We start from the raw sequence: 16,597 nt of genomic DNA, 5'->3' as shown, positions 1-16,597 counted from the left end.
TTCTATGTATGTCCTTTCCTGTCTTGGTACTGGCTTAATACTTAGTATCAGAGTTACATTTTAAAAAAAGGCAAAAAAACCCCACACATCAGGAAAACTGACACGGGCCATTAATCAAATAAATGCACTTTGTTTTGAGGTAACTCAATTGCAAATAAAGTGAAACAAATAAGGGTGAAACATATGTCTTAATTTAAAATTTAAAAAAACTGTTTTCAAATGTCTTATTTGGCTCCCTATGGCTACATGAAAATACTTCCCCCAAAAGCACTCCTAATGCAGGTAAGTGAAGCCAGTGCATTCACTTACTTACCTCCTTCCTTTAGTCATTAAAGCAAAAGCAAAGCTAAAAGTGCTATTATTTATAACCTTTAAATATGCAGTAGGGTATTGTAACTTGTAGAAATTACCTGAGAGTATATGTACACTTGCAAAACGAAATGGAAAGTGAGGCCACAAACTCAATAAATCAATTGGGCTGAATAGTTATTCCCAGACATCAGCAGTTCCTTAAATCATCATGCTAGTGTAGCTGTCCTAACTTCCAGGGCTTTATAAACCCAGGATCATTGTGTGTGCAGTTGCAAACTGCCTGGTATACATGAGGCATTAAAGAACGCAAGGTTTGCCACGAATATTCTCCCTCTTCTGATTTTGTAACAATAAGGGCTGGCTAAACATTCACTATATTGAGACCATGCATGTGTCCCCAGACCTAGTTCTTTCCCTAGTCTGGCTTTATAAATGCTGGTGATAAACCAAGTTTGATTTACATGGTGCATCTTATGTAGAAAATGTCTGTGACTCTTGGTATCTGGTCAACCTTGAGAAATGACAGCGCAGCTAGTATAACAACTTTTGAAGGCAACCATTGCTAATTTGGCGATTACCAGTTGCCACTAAATGAATTGTAAAATTATTGTGTTTTATTTTCTAGGTGATTCTGATATCATTAGTGGCACACCAGCACAGACCGATGAAACATAAGTCATGCAAAGGTTTTCTTTAATAAAGCCGGCCAGTGCTAGTTTAAAAAAAAAAAAATGAAAGGTTTGGAGAAAGTCTAGATGAAACCAAATTTTGAGTCTACCACTTACTAGCTGTGAGCAATCATAAATACCTAGGCCTCCGTTTCCTTATTTTTCAGATAAGTTCAGTAAGAGAACACCCACCAAAGTGTTGTTCTAAGCATGAATGCAGAACAGTGCCTGGCACAGAGGGAAAAAAATCATTGGGCGCATCCCTTTGGGTTCAGGTGGATGGAGTATTGATAACTTCATTTCACAAATGGCCTTGTTGAAGACCCGAGAGCACAAGGCCCTGGAAATAGGCAGTGTTTCCCTAAGGCACACAGCCATACTCCATGCATACCGACACACCCACCTCTGGCCACTTCTGGGCCAATGAATCAGTACAGAATGGTGCACTGCAGATCATATAACATGACACACAGTGATAATATCCCAGAGTCATCACTGTAGCTCAAACACTATGCAGATCTGCAAACATCCTTTTTTTTTTTTTTTCAGGAGAAAGAAGGATTTATTACTTGCAGCAAGTAAGGAGAACACTGGAGATCTTTCCTAAAGTAGCATCTCCCAAACATTCTTCCTTTTTCATCATTGTTATAATCATCCTTATGAGCTTGGGAAAGGCACAAGGAGACAAGATTTAAACTTGCCACTCAAGTGCCCAGTGTAAATGGGCGAGACGGCTCCCTATCCTTTAGGTAAAGCCTCAGGTTTTCAGATTTGCTCCCTGTGCTACCACCACCCCTTGGTGGGCTGATCTGATCTAGTACCTGGAATGAAGCCACGATGTGCACTGGTCCCATCTTCTCCTTGGCACCTGTGCCGGGACCAACTGATCAAGTCTGTACCCCTTGTCATTTGTACTATTTGCCAAATCTGAGCCTTTTGCAGCCTCATTTTCTGGTCCCCAGCCTTCTGCTCTCACTCCCTATACAAATCAAGGTACCAGGCGCAGAGCAGCAAGCTCTCTGTCCAGCCATCAGATGATGATTGGGGACATCTCTTGGGAGGGTATCCATACATCCATCCAGCTCTCTCCCTCCATCATTCACTCCTTCCTGGGACTTCAGCCTGGAAGGGGAGTGTCCTCTCCCTCTAAGTCTATCACTTTTCCCATCACTCTCTGGGGGGGGGGGGGTTGGGTGCTCCTTCTCCCTCTCTAGCAGGGCTTCCCCCAATCCTCTCCGCCTTCCTCTGGGAGCCGGCCCTTCATGGTTCAGCTCAGAGACGGCCAGGGTGTCCTCCATTCTCTGTGGAAGGTCCTCTGTGATCCAAACTCATCAAGTGAGACTGTGAGAAGGAAGACACCAACAAAGATGACAAAGGTGAAAATCCACTGCTTTATACTGTCCCATGACCACCATGTACAGGGGGGTGCATGTGAGTGTCTGTAGGGTTGTTCAATAGTCACATTTCAACTTAAAATTAGTCATAATTTCTGAGTGTGAAGAGAAACAGAACTTTTAATATCTTAAACGTTCTCATCACAAGAAAAAATATGTGACAATGCATGATGACAGATGTTAACCAGATTTATTGTGGTGATCATTTTGCAATATATATAAATATCGACTCATTATGTTGTACACCTGAGACTAATATAACGTTGCATGTCAATGATACCTCAATTTTTTTATATAAAAATAAAGATGGAACCACAGGTAAAAAGTCAGAGAAGGCTGTCCATAATATTTAATGCTAAGAGACTATCGGGCAAAAGCACGAGCAGGGGCATCTTTGCAGAAGAGAGTTTGAAGCAAGGCCAGGAAGGAAGGTACAGACAGGGATTGGGGTCAGCAGGAAGGAAGAGCCCGTGAAAAATCCTAGCAAAATTCTAAGGGGGACGGTGGGCTACAGGGAAGGTGGCCAGCTCCGTGCTGAGAACTGAGACAAGATGTGGAGGTAAGGCAGTATGTGCCTGTGTGTGTCCAGGTCAGCGATGGGGCAATGAGGATTTGGGAAACAGGAAATGGGATGGTAAATGGGTGCTAGGGATGCAGAGGTCCAGGGCTCACAAGCTAATTCAAAGCAGTCAGTCACACCCCACCCCCTGGGAACCAGGGGCCTCTTGAAAAGAAGAAGAAGGAGGAGGAGGAGAAGAAGCAGAAGCGGGGGAGGGGGAAGGAGGGGGAGGAGGAGGAGAAGATAAGTGCAAAAATACCTTAGTCAGTTGGCTTAGGTATTTAGAGTAGTGGTCCACAAACAACTTTGATCACTTTCCTCTCTTGGGATACAAGTTTTGAGCATGGGGTGTTATTGAACTGTAAACTGCAAGCATGTATTATGGTATTACTAATTCTGTATATATTATAATATACAAAAATTTTAAAGAGAATGAGATAAAGTTACTACCATAAAAATTCTAATATTTTTTCCCCTTGTGGACCTCTAAAAAACCGTGCATGGACTAATAGTCCAGATAGTTCAGAAAAAAATGCCTCCAAGATCTGCACCATGATGACACAATGATGTCAGCTCAATAATGAGTATCTCTGGTTACAAGTTCACCTGGGAAGACAAATGGTGTGACTCAAAAAGATCCTATTACCACTGCCAGATGACACCTTAGAGACTAGTCCCTTGACACAGGCTTGCTGGTCAACCTCTCAGATGCTTGATAATAAAATGACTAAAAAGAAACACAAGGCCTGGGGAAGTAAGAAAGGCAAGTCTGGCAGTTATTGCTGTCCATTAATATTCTTTCCCAAAGGCATTATTTTGCTCAGCAATCTAGACTTTCTCCTTACAGATGTCATAAACATATTTGGTACAATCCTAAAAATGTCATTGGGGTCAAAGTGACTCAGTGTCCTCCCTCCTCATATCTGAATTTTGGGATTATGACTCCCAAGTTGTTATTAAGGCAACACTGATACAGAAAGGCCAGGCTAGCATGCTGCCTGGAGTTTTCATTCTTCCTCATCCTCCCGCCAACAAATCTATAGACCTACCATCGTCTCCATCCATCTTCCCTGCTTTCCTACTGCAGTGAAAACACCAGTTAGTTCCTCTGCCTGTGCTCTGGGCCCCATCTCCTCTTCCCTTCTCAGATATTCTACTCTTCACTTATTTCTCTCTCTCTCTCCCCTCTCTCTTTCTCCCACCAGACACTTTTATCCCTCCCTACCACATGATTCATGTCACTACACAAACTTGATCCATCTTTAAACAGCACCTCTTGACCTCTTACTCAACTCCAGCTAAAATCTCTCCATTTCTTGCTCCTGTTTCCTGTGAAACAAGTTGTAAGACTCACTGTCTGAATTTAATCACCTAGCTCCCTACCATCTCTTCATCCTGGTCCTATCTGTCCCCCTTTTTTAGCACTCTGCTCATGTGGTCTTGTCAAGGACCATGACCCACCTCCATTGTCAAATTCAGTGGCACTTTTGTGTCAGAGCCCTATCCAACCTCTCTGCAGCCTTAGGCACGGTTCTGTCCTCCTTTACCACACACACCCTTGTCTTGATTTTCTGACTCTGTGCCCTCCTGTCCTTTTCCCCCACCACTCTGGGCTTCTTCTCCATCACCTTTGCTCTCTCCTGCTCCTGCTCTATACAACCTCCGCATGTTACGGTGTCTGGGAATTGGACTTTAGCCCTGCTTCTCCATCTACACTCCCTTCTTAGGTCTGATTAGCTAATTTCACATTTGTAAATATCACCTGTGTTCTTTCTAGTCCAAGTTTATCATTAGTTTAGATGTCTCCTCTGAACCCAAGACTTATATAACCAATCTCCTGTTTAGTACCTCCATTTAAATATCTTATAGGCATTTCAAACTTCTAAAACATCAGTGACCAAAACAGCAGTCTGGTTTCTGCCCTCTGTAATCTATTTCTCCCTGAGTTTTCTGCACCTCATTATGTGACATCATTGCCCACTAGTTGACCAAGCTGGAAACCTAGGTGGCCACACTGCCTTCTCTTACCCTCCATATCCAATCAGCCACCAAGTTCTATGTGTTACTTTCCTGTTGCTGCTCTAACTAATTACCAGAAACTTGTGGCTTAAACAATACAAATTTATCATCTTACAGTTTTGAAAGCCACGAGTCTGACATGAGTCTCCCTGGGCTAAAATCAAGGTGTCGGCAGGGCCATGTCCTTTCTGGAGGCTCTAGGTGAGAGTCCGTTTCCTTGCTAATTCAGGTTTTTGGCAGAATTGTTTTCCTTTCAGTTGTTGGACTGAGCCCTTTCCTTGTTGGCTATCAGCTAAGAGTCTTTCCCAGTTTCTAGAAGCCACCTACAGTTCTTGGCTCACAGCCCCCTTCCTCCCTCTTCAAAGCCAACAATGAGGACTTCCTGGGCAGTCCAGCGGTTAAGACTCCATGCACCCAATGCAGGGGGTACAGGTTCGATCTCTGGTCAGGGAACCAAGATCCCGCATGCCACACTGTGTGTAAAAAAAAAAAAAAAAAAAAAGAATGAATAAGGAATAACCATATATAATTTCATCAATGAAGTTGTAATAAAGATTTCCTTTATATATATAAAAAAAAGTCAGCAATGGTGGGTTGAGTCCTTCTCATGTTTTATACCTCTTCTTGCATTATGTCTCTCTGATTCAGCTGGGAAAGATTCTCTGCCTTTAAGCATCTATTAGGTTGGACCCACTCAGGTATTCCAGGATAATATTCCCTTCTCAAGGTCTGTCCTCTTAATCACATCTGCAAAGTCCCCTTTTGCGTGCAAAGTGACATGTTGACAGGTTCTGGCATAGATATCTTCGAAAGGCCATTGTTCTGCTTACCACAGCCCATCTATTCTGCACCCAACACACATCTCAGATTAGTCACACTTCTCTCTCCACTCCCACCGCCTTCATCCCCTCCACCATCCTCTATCACTGGGCAGATCCAATGGCCTCCTCCTGTTCTTTCTGCTTCCACTCTTACTTTTCCCATGTGGTTCCTACACAGCAGGCAAAATAATATTTTAAACCTTAGGCACAAAATCTTCTATCTCCAGCTTGACCCTTCACAGTCTTCCCTTTATTGTTGAGACCAAAATTCATATGCAAAAATGTTTTTGAGATCTGGCCCCGCCCCCTTCTCCAGCTTTCTTTCCCACCACTCAGCCCCTTGCTCACCTGCTGTGGTCCTTCCTGTTCTTGGAAGGTTCTTTACATTTCTCCAGCTCCAGAAACACTTGGCTGCATCTCATCCTATATAGGCAGCAGATGAAATGTTGTCTGCTGAGATCTCCCTTCCCTGACCAACTTAACCTGAATCAGATCCCTGATTTCACTCCCATCCCAATTATGGTCACATTACTCTATTTCCTACATAACAGTGATCACAATCTGTATTTATTTCATCTTTCCATTTATATGTTTATACTACTTGTTTACTGTCTCACTCCCCAAGTTGAGCAAAATGAAGGGCCCCCATTCTATCTACTGGGCCATCCAGTCTCTGTGGTGTGTGGGGCCGTCTCACACCTGGTAGGCGTGTGATGATTGTCTGTTGACTGACTGAATGAAGGAGCCAGTGAATTAGGGCTATTTCCCCAAAACCAGAGAGAGTCACAACAGCATACTCAGCAGGAGAGGAAAGCCCTCACTAGGGGGTTTATGCGTTCGTCGTTTTATGAGTGTAAACAAGGGAAAATGATCTGCTAATAACCAACAATGTTGCCCAGATCCTGGAAAGCAGAAAACCAAACCTAATGAACAGGGTAAAAATATTGTGTCTGCCTCAAGAACGAAAAGCCCCTGAGCTCTTTGCTTTGAGGTAAGCAGAGGTTATGTAGAGAACAGATGACATGACTCAGCTGGTATTTTAATCAACCGCTGAAGATCTATGAGGACTATTACCAAAGCGATAGGTGGTCTTGCTCTCTAATGGACTCAAACAAATGGTTATTGTCACGAGCTCTTGTTTCCCCATGCTTAGTATACAAGGGCATGTGGACGCAACTGCGTGAAATCCTCTCTGTTACTGACTTTTACAGTTTTGTCTCGTCTTTCTAGAGAGCATTTGTTCATTGCTTCAGAAAAAAATAAGAAAATATCGGTTTTACTCAAACAGTGAAGTTCTATATTGCTGGTTATTTGGCCTCCATCACCACACACATCTTTTCTGAGACAACTTTATGGCTGAGTTTTCATCTAAAATCTATTTCTGTGTTCTGTGCACCTATGCCGGTGAATATTTTGGAAGGTGCAGCTTGAACTGTCTTGCTACAAATCTAGAGTGATGGCTTTCCACCGGGGCCATTTTACCCCCCAGGGGACATTGGGCATTGCCTGGAGAAATTGTCAGTTGTCACAACTTGGGGAGAGGGAGAAAAGAACTGGCACCAGGTGGGGAAAGGCCAGGGATGGTACTAAGCCTGCCGCAATACACAGGACACCCTCCATAACAAAGCTGTATCTGGTGCAAAATGTCAGTGGTGCTGAGGCTGAGAAATCGTTTGCTAGAGGGAGAAAGAGCATATGTCAATCAGGTGCTCAATTATATCCATGCAGCATAGCAGAGTTGAGAAGGGCAGGACACACTCTTGCAGCAAAGGCACATTTGGCCGCTCAGAGATGGGACCCAGAGCTTCAGTTCCCTTTACAATGATTGACCTAAAGATGAGCATCCTAGCTTTTCTCATCATAGCTCACTTATCCTTTTTCCAAAGCAACATGTAAATCAATTGAAATCCACTTGGCCCTCTCTGGGGCATTTGTGGCTTCTGTGCTCCTTCCTTCCTGAAGCCCCTCTCCCCTTGGTCTCTGGATGAACTTTCTCCCTGTGTGCCCCTTGACTACTTCCACGCTGTCTCCTTTGTGAGCTGGGCTCCTCCTGCCCACCCACAAACAAATGGCAGCCTCTCTTCATTTCACACTGTCTTCCTAGAAAATCGCATTCACTTTATACTTTTAACTTTGCCTATATGCTGGCAACTTCCAGAACTGCATGTCTAGGCCAGAGACCCTGCTGACTTCAGTGTTTAGTTGCTTCCTGGTCATCTATGTAAATGTCCTGCAAGAGTCTCAAATTCAATGCACCTAACATTGAGTTATTATCCTGCTTTTCACCAACAGTTTTGCTTTTTGTCCTCTAGATTATAAATTCTCAAGAGACCCAGCCCTGACTGTCAGTCTTGCCTCTTCCCTTTCTTGTGCAATGATTTCCAACTCAATGTAAATCAGGGGTCAAGTCTGGTCACGCTTTTCTATTAACATCCCTTCCATCCCTCTCCTCCTCTCTTGTCCTCACTGGCATTGCCTTCTCTCAAGTTAGCACCATTTCCCCAACATTCCCTGGAGCCATCTCTCCACAGGTCTTTAATATTCTACTTTTTCCTTTCTTTTATCTGGGCACCTTTCATCTACCAAAGAGATTGTCCTAAAACAAAAATCTGATCATTTCCATCTACTACTGAAATACGTTAATGGCTCCTGTATACCTGGTAGATAAATTCCAAGTTCCTAGCCTGACCCACATGTCCTGTCAAGGTCTGACCCGACCTTCCTTTGCAGCCTTGATTCTCTTTACATCTCTTCTCACACCAATATCTGGATTTTACTGAGCTTCTTGCATTTATCAACCTGCCCTGCATATATCTCATCTCATAAACTTTCCTTATACTGTGGGCTCTTCCATAATTATCACACACATACACACACACACATACACACACACACACACACACCCCACCCCACTTCCTTCCTGGATGCTTTTCCCACCTTCCACTTGAAAAGCTGAGCAGCCTTTCCTTTGGGTTTCATTGCTCTGGTAGATAACTCTCTTGGTGCCTAAGATTGATTGCTCTTTTTTGTATACCTTCATGTCTTCCTTTAGACTATATCCTCTTTGCTTACAAAGGGCCATATTACACTCTGTGTGCCCAGCAAATACTGCAGCAGCAGGAGCAGAGTTGGCACAACAATTATTTGTTGAGTTAATTAATTGAATACACATCTACTTTGCTCCTAACACCTCTACAAGTCTTGGCTCTGCTGATCATCAAAACTGAAATATCAACCACTCTGGCTTGAAATCCAATATGTCACAATGCTTCTGTGTATCGCGTGAAAGTTTAATGTTCATTAGGGCTTCTGGACATAAAAATACGAGTAATACATCAATAGCCCTTCTCTATGGAAATAAAAGACCATGATGAACATTTATGTAAATCAATTTTCATCTTAAATCACCTCACTTTTTCCAATTACATAGTGTCAGTAAAAGTCAATACCATAAGTCTTTCAGAACTTCCTAACCATAAAGTAATTTGTAGTTTCCTATTCATTTATGTAAGTCATTAACAGTTTTATAGTCTATAGCAAAGCTGAAAACATCCAATGCCTGTTAATGCTAACCTATGCATAAGCTTACTTACATACCATTCTCCATCCTACAATTCCCCAGGCCCCTCTCGCAAATGTAATGAGAAATTCAACACAGGGGAAAATGATTCTGATGATTTATTCAAATATTACTATATGAATAATATAACTTTTAGCTAGTGTTATCTTTGGGTTACTCCATCGAAATATAAATGAGTCAAATATGTCAAAAGTCATCTAATTATCAACTTCATTTGCATAAAAATATAGCTACAATATCTTATAAAAGGAGAACTGATAATGTACGTAGGTCTTTCACATTAATTGGCAGAGCTGGTAGATATATTAATTGGGCTTCTTGGGTCATAAGCAACAGACCATAACTCTGCCTAAATTAAACGGGGGATTTATTGGAATAATGTCAAAAGCGCACAGTATCAGTACAGGAGTTTTGAGACTCAGGCAGGAGTATGGGCAGCTTCAAGAGACCCACGGCAAGAGGGGTCTGGTCAGGGGGCCTCCATCCAAGTGAATGAACATCAAGTATTTGTATTTTCTTCCCTCTGCTCAAGATCCACTTCTAGGGATGATGTGTGCAATTATCTCGGTTGGGGCACACCTACCCCTTGCGTGGAGGAGAGCAGAACGCTGTATTACAGTCTATCTTAGGCAGCTCAGGCTGCCATAACAAAATACCATAGACAGGGAGCCTTAAACAACAGACATTTACCTTCTCACAGTTCTGGAGGCTGGAAGTCTGAAATCAGGGGTCAGAAGGATGGAGTTCTGGTGTGGGCCCTCCTCCTCACTTGCAGATAGCCGCCTTCTTGTTATGTCCTCACTTGGCAAAGACAGAGAGAGCGCCCTTCTTATAAGGGCACTAATCCCAACATGAGGTCCCCCTTCTGATCTTGTCTAACCCTAATCACCTCCCAAAGTCCCCATCTCCTAATACCAGCAGAGATTAGGGCTTCAATTTATGCGTTTGGGGGAAACACAAACACTCAGTCCATAACACAGACCCTCTAGATTATAACCCATGATGAAGAAGTAACTGCCCACAAAGGGCAGGGATCTGCCTGGATGTCCAGACAACAATTAAACTAGTGAGTGGGTTGACTGAGTGTCTGAGGTCATGATGAAATTACGAAGACCATGCAACACTGATATGTTTACTTTAATTAAGCATATGGATTCATTAAATTTTAATAATTTTAAGGAAAACACAACTACTTTTATACATAAGTCTATGAAAAGTTAAGTTGTGGAAATATGCAGTATTATTTCCTTTCCCTTGTTTTTTCCCCCCTTTCATTGATAGTTTCCCCAACAGAGAAGAAATGACCAAGCAACACAAGGTTAAGAAAAATAAATGGGGGGCAAAAATGAGCACTGACAAAATGTTATATGTTATGCTCCTTTACTTTGAGATTTGATAGAAGACAAAACGTATGAATTCCTTTCAGCAGCAGGTTCCCAGGCCTCCAAGCAAGCACAGCCGGAGGGGAGCCATGCATGGAGGGGACATTGCCAAGCTCTTATCCTGTGTCAGGTTCTGTTCTAGGACTTTACAGGTGCTAATTCACTACAACCACATGAGCTAGATTCTGCTGTTGTCCTCATTTTACAAATGCTTTATGACTGCAACATTAATTTGTTCCCTCTAGTATAATCACACCCAAAGTAATAACAAGCGTGTGTATTTGAGGGCTGGTAAACTGGGAGTGGTCGGGGCTGGGTCAGGTACAGCAGACACAGCAGTGAACAAAACAGAAAAGATCCCCTGACCTCATGGAGCTGCCATTCTACGGAGGGGAGACATAAGATGGATGGATTAATGAGTTAATCGATAGAGTATTTGGAAGTGATTCTCTAAGAAGAGAAATAAAGCATGAAAAGGGGATGAGAATTTCAGGGGAGACAGTCACACTCTTAAACAAGATGGTGACAGCAGTGTTCCTGTTGAGAATTTGCTTGTCAATATTTTAAAGGGGCAGAAACATGACTTAAGGAACCACCTCTCAGAGGACCACATACGTGAACCTCCAAGTGACAGGGGATACAATAGCATGGTGAGAAGATGAAGGAAAATCATCCCATATCTTTCACCTCCAAACATCTGCTTCTGCACAAAGTTTGCACCAATCATCGGCCATTCTGCAGCTCTTCACTGCATGATTTGTGCATACGTGGAGAGTCTGCTCCATTTACCTAAGCAGCTTTTATACAACCAGCTATATAGCTTTTGGTACTAGTAACAGAACATGGCTGCAGTGCTGATTTTTGCCTCCAGAATTGATGGTTATTCTGTATTTCTGCTTGAGCATCTTTTCAGCATCATCAGAGTTAGACCAGGACAGGGGTTTCACGTTCTTCATCATTGACCAAGGGTGGGAGTGATCCCATATCCCACATCTCTTCTCACAGAATCTATTGAATTATCTAATTAAAAAATTTTCCTGGCCCAGTATTTTCTTTCCTTAATTGGACACTCCACTCCATGCTTTCTACATGATGCTTCTAAGTCTTACTATCTTTTACCTTCAGGGCTCCCCAAAGGCTATTGCTCATAAATACATTAAAAACCAAAGTGATGACATCTGAAAATTAAACAATCCCAACTGCAATCTCCTAGAGCTGTTAATGCAGCACAGCTTTGCCATCTAATGTCCCCTCTTCTGGAAGCATCAGATTCCCCCAAGGACTCCTGGCATCAAGCACTTAGAAGAAAACATCTTTTGCATTTCAGAAGGCAATGGACATCAAATGGATACCTCCAGAAAGATCCAAGGACTCAGATATTATACTCGGTAAATGGTGTGGGAGTCTTAACAAGAAAGGAAAGTGGATCTTGATTAGCTGCCAGTGGTAAAATCAGGCAGACAAGAAGAACTCATGGGAAAATAATGAAGAAAGAAGAAAAAAGACACAGGAGGGTAAACTAAGTGGTGAAGATGGGCAAGTATTCAATAGTATGGTAACCAATGCAGTCAGCAGTCCAACTCGGCAACAGAATCGCCATCATTACAGTGATCAAGGGAGAGCAGGAAAGCATCAAAGGGAGAAAAGGACTTGTGTGGTGTCAAGGAGCAAAGTGCCTCATATGTCTTTGCTACTGAGTGTTGTGGACTGAACTGTGCCCCGCCCCCCCCCCCCCCCCCAAAAAAAATACGTGTATTCAAGTCCTAACCTCCAGCACAGTAAATAGGACCTTATTTGGAAATATAGTCTTTCCAAGATGAGGTCATATTGGAGTATAATGCGCCCTAAGGCCAAGAATGAGCATCCCTATGAGGAGAAGGAGATTTGGAGACATGGACACACAGAGAAGAAGGCCATGTGTTGACGGAGGCAGAGATTTGAGTGATGCTACCACAAGCCAAGGAATGCTAGAGCCTCCTCACTGCCCCCAAGCTTTCAGAGGGAGCAAGGGCCTGCCAACACTTTGATTTTGAATCTCTGGACTTCATAACTGTAAGAGAGTAAATTCCTATTGTTTTAATTCACTAGGTTTGTGCTAATATGTTACAGAAGCCCTAGGAAACTAGTACAGATTCCAAATTGATACCTGGATAAAGTTGCCTCAACAGGAGCTAGAGTTAATATTGTGTATATTTATTTTAACCCTCCTCCCACCTTCACTTTCTGCCTTTTTGGATTCAATCCATGGTTTATGATGTTTTTCAAAGTATGTATTAGAGAAGAGATTAAATGAAGATATCAATCCACCATGGAAGTATTTTATAGGAAATTTAATATTTAAATAGAGGTCAGGACTCTAAATTATGAGTGAAACATACAGCTTGGAAGAGATTGTAACTTGGTGTCACATTGGCCAAATTTCCATCTTCTTTAGAACAGGATTTCTCCATCTCAGCAGTATTGACATTTGGGGTTGGACAATTCTTTGTAATGGGGGCTGTCCTGTGCATTGTAGGATGTTGGGCAGCATCCCTGGCCTCTGTCCAATAGATGACAATAGCATCCTTCCCAAGTTGTGGCAATCAAAAATGTCTCTAGACCGGTACTTGTTTGAATATCTGTTTTCGACTACTTTAGAAATATACTTTGGAGTGGAATTACGGGATCATATAGTAATTCTGTGTTTAACTCTTTGAGGAACAAACTGTTTTCCCAGTGGCTGGACCATTTTACATGCCCACCAGCAATGTATAAGGGTTGTAATTTCTCCACATCTTCACCAACACTTGTTACTTTCCATTTCTAAAAATTATATCCATCTCTTGTGTTTAATCTTTGGAGAAATATCGAATCAAGTTGTTTGCCCAACTTTGCTTGGGTTTTCTGACTTTTTGTAATACTTTTTTATATATTATTGATAAATAATTTGGAAATATTTTCTCCCATTTCTTTCTTTAATTAAAATATAGTTAACACAGTATTATATTAGTTTCAGGTATACAACATAGTAATTAGATATTTTTATAGAATATTTCCATACAAAATTATTATAAAATATTGACTATATTCCCTTAGTATAATCACAGCCTTACAGTTTATTTATTTTATACCTAGTAGTTTGTACCTCTTAATCCCCTTCACCTATTTTGCCTCTTTCTTCCCTCCTCCCCATAACCATTAATTTGTTCTCTGGATGTTTGTAGCTTAGCAGCACTATTTGCAATAGCCAAAAGATGAAACAGTCTAATTGTCTATCAACAGATAACTGGAGAAAACAAATATTGATATACATAAAGGGATATCATCTGGCCATAAAAAAGAATGAAGTATTGATACATGCTGCAAAGTGGATGACCCTCCAAGACATGATGCTAAGTGAAAGAAGCCAGACACAAAAGGTTACAGGTGATATGATTCTATTCATATGAAATACCCAGAATAGATAAATCCATACAGACAGAACACAGGTCAGTGTTTGCCAGGAACTTGAGGAGTGGTGAATGGGGAGAAGCTGATTCCTGGGTAAGGGGTTTTACTTTGATGTGATGAAAATATTTTGGAACTAGATAAAGATGGTATTTGCACAAAACTGTGAATATGTTAAATGCCACTGCATTGTTCACTGTGGAAACAAAATTCTCTGGACATTGATGAATACTCCCTGGGGAGGAAAGGTAAAATTGTCCCTGTTTGAGAGCCATTGCTTTAAAGTAAGTGTACTTACTCTGTATACTCTCCTAGCATAAATTACTTTAGTGGGGAGAGAAAAATTCCCCATGCAGCTTTCACAGAGAAAGAGTCTAGCATGGCAAAGTAGATGTAAACTGATGTGACTTAAGCCAGAGATACAGGTATGCATGGTTCCAATAAATCAAAGGCTTCCAAGCTGATTAGAAGATGAGGGTTTGTGGGGGGAGGGTAAGAAAAACATTCAATGAAAGATGGGCTCAAGCTTTGATGCCCTGAGTCTGTAGAAAGACTGGTGCATGACCTTGACCAAGTGGCCCTTGTGTATCTCACCCCAACTTGATGAGAAGAAAAATGATCTAAAAGCAAAATCAAGGGATTCACTTGACAACAAGTTTCATGAATGGATGCACTAAAGTCCATGCCTCACACCTTCCACATCCAAGTCAGCATCTGTCATGACAACCAGAGCTGCAGGTGGCATGTCAGAATAACTGGTGTGCCTGGGACCATGACCAGCCATTCAGAAACTACGAAACTATGATTGTTATTAAATAAAGACCTACTGCGCAGCACAGGCAGCTCTACTCAATACTCGGTGATGGCCTATATGGGAAGAAATCTTAAAGAAACAGTGAATACATGCATATGTAAAACTGATTCACTTTGCTGTCCACCTGAAACTAACACAGCATTGTCAATCAACTATACTCCAATAAGAATTTTTAAAAAAAGAAAAGAAAAAGAAAGATAAAAAAGATAGGGCCCACCTCCAGGAAAAAAAAAATAAAAGTGCAACTTAGATTTTAATAGTGTAGGGAATAACAGGGTTATCCTTCAGCCATCTGGTTGCTTTGGTTGTCCAGAACGATTTATTTCCAGGAGATACTGAAGAGTTGAGATTTTTACCAGCTACATTCTATATCCGGGTCTCGAGATATTTATTTCAAGCAAACCCTTCCTCAGAAACCATATACCAAGATCAGGAAAGGCTATACAGCTTTTGAAATTGTAGAAAGGATACTAAAATTTTACTGCACATTCAGACCAAACTCTTCCATAGTCACAAGTGACCCAAATCCTTCATAGCTCATAGGTAGATGTTTGGACAGAGCTCACACAACTGACCTGGAGAACTTATAAAAAGCTACCTAGAAAAACATTACATTTAACCACTAGCATCCTAGCAGCTCTAGACAGTGAGTGAGTAGATTCCTATCAGTACCCAAGTCCATTAGGCCTTAATAAAAAAACTTACGAAAAACAAAAGATTCCACTGAGACCCTCCAGTCAACAATTACTTCCTATTTGAACTGTAAGACTTGGGTTTTAAATCTCCAGACACATCCCACCTGCTTCCCTCCTGATGCCTGCAGCTTGCTTTGTCAGCAGCGTTTGTGGCGTGATTGCATCCCCGGGCAAAGCTCTTTGTCTGACAGGCTGGGTATTTTAGACACGACTTTTTTTTCCTAGGTGGTGTGAGATATTAAAAGTGATCTCAGCAAAATATTAGACTTTTTCAACCCTGCCTTTCCCAGCTTCAAAGGAGCCTTTCAGTCGATGTGCCCACAAACGTGCCCCAAATCATGTTTCAAAGCAAGAGCTCCAGATACTGTGAGCTGTCCTGGTGGGGTCTCTGCATGCCTCATCCCCGGCTCTTTCTTCAGGACTTGCTGTTCTCAACATGCCCAGAGCAGGACAGCAGCTTATTAAGGGCTCACACATTCTCTTCCTGAATAAGTAGGGGCCTGGAGTCAGACCCCTGGCCAGGGTTCAGGCAGCCTGGGCTCCAGGGAGAGAGAAGCAAGAGTCAAGGGAAAATTAGAAGATGCTTTTCAGTATAAAGCTGACAGTCCAACCCTAGTGCCAGTGTGAGAGTCTGAGCAGAGGATGGCAGTGAGTCTCAGCAAGATGAGCTAGAGAAGGCAAGGGCATGGACGAGGATACAGAGCTTGGAGTCAGGCATTTCCTGAGATGCACAAGCATCACCACAGGAGTGTGACAGGTTCCATTGTGTCCCCCCCCCCCCAATTCATTTGTTGAAGTCCTAACCCCTAAGACCTCAGAATGTGGCCTTATTTGGACATGAGATCTTTGCAGACGTAACTAATTAAAAATGAAATTGTAAGAGAGTAAGATGGGCCCTAATCTAATATGACTGGTATCCTCTTGAAA

General features: G+C 42.1%; 1 non-coding gene across 1 annotated transcript; it reads left to right on the top strand.

Annotated features, from left to right (window-relative positions):
• The first annotated feature begins 628 nt into the window (after positions 1-628).
• LOC130830651 (small nucleolar RNA SNORA72) lies at positions 629-759 on the top strand. The gene has a single exon (XR_009047825.1). It is a non-coding gene; the product is annotated as a small nucleolar RNA SNORA72 (small nucleolar RNA).
• The last annotated feature ends 15,838 nt before the right edge of the window (positions 760-16,597 follow it).

The sequence above is a fragment of the Hippopotamus amphibius genome, chromosome 10 (assembly GCF_030028045.1).
Source record: "Hippopotamus amphibius kiboko isolate mHipAmp2 chromosome 10, mHipAmp2.hap2, whole genome shotgun sequence".
Lineage (NCBI taxonomy): Eukaryota > Metazoa > Chordata > Mammalia > Artiodactyla > Hippopotamidae > Hippopotamus > Hippopotamus amphibius.
This window is presented reverse-complemented; position numbering and strand designations above follow the sequence as displayed.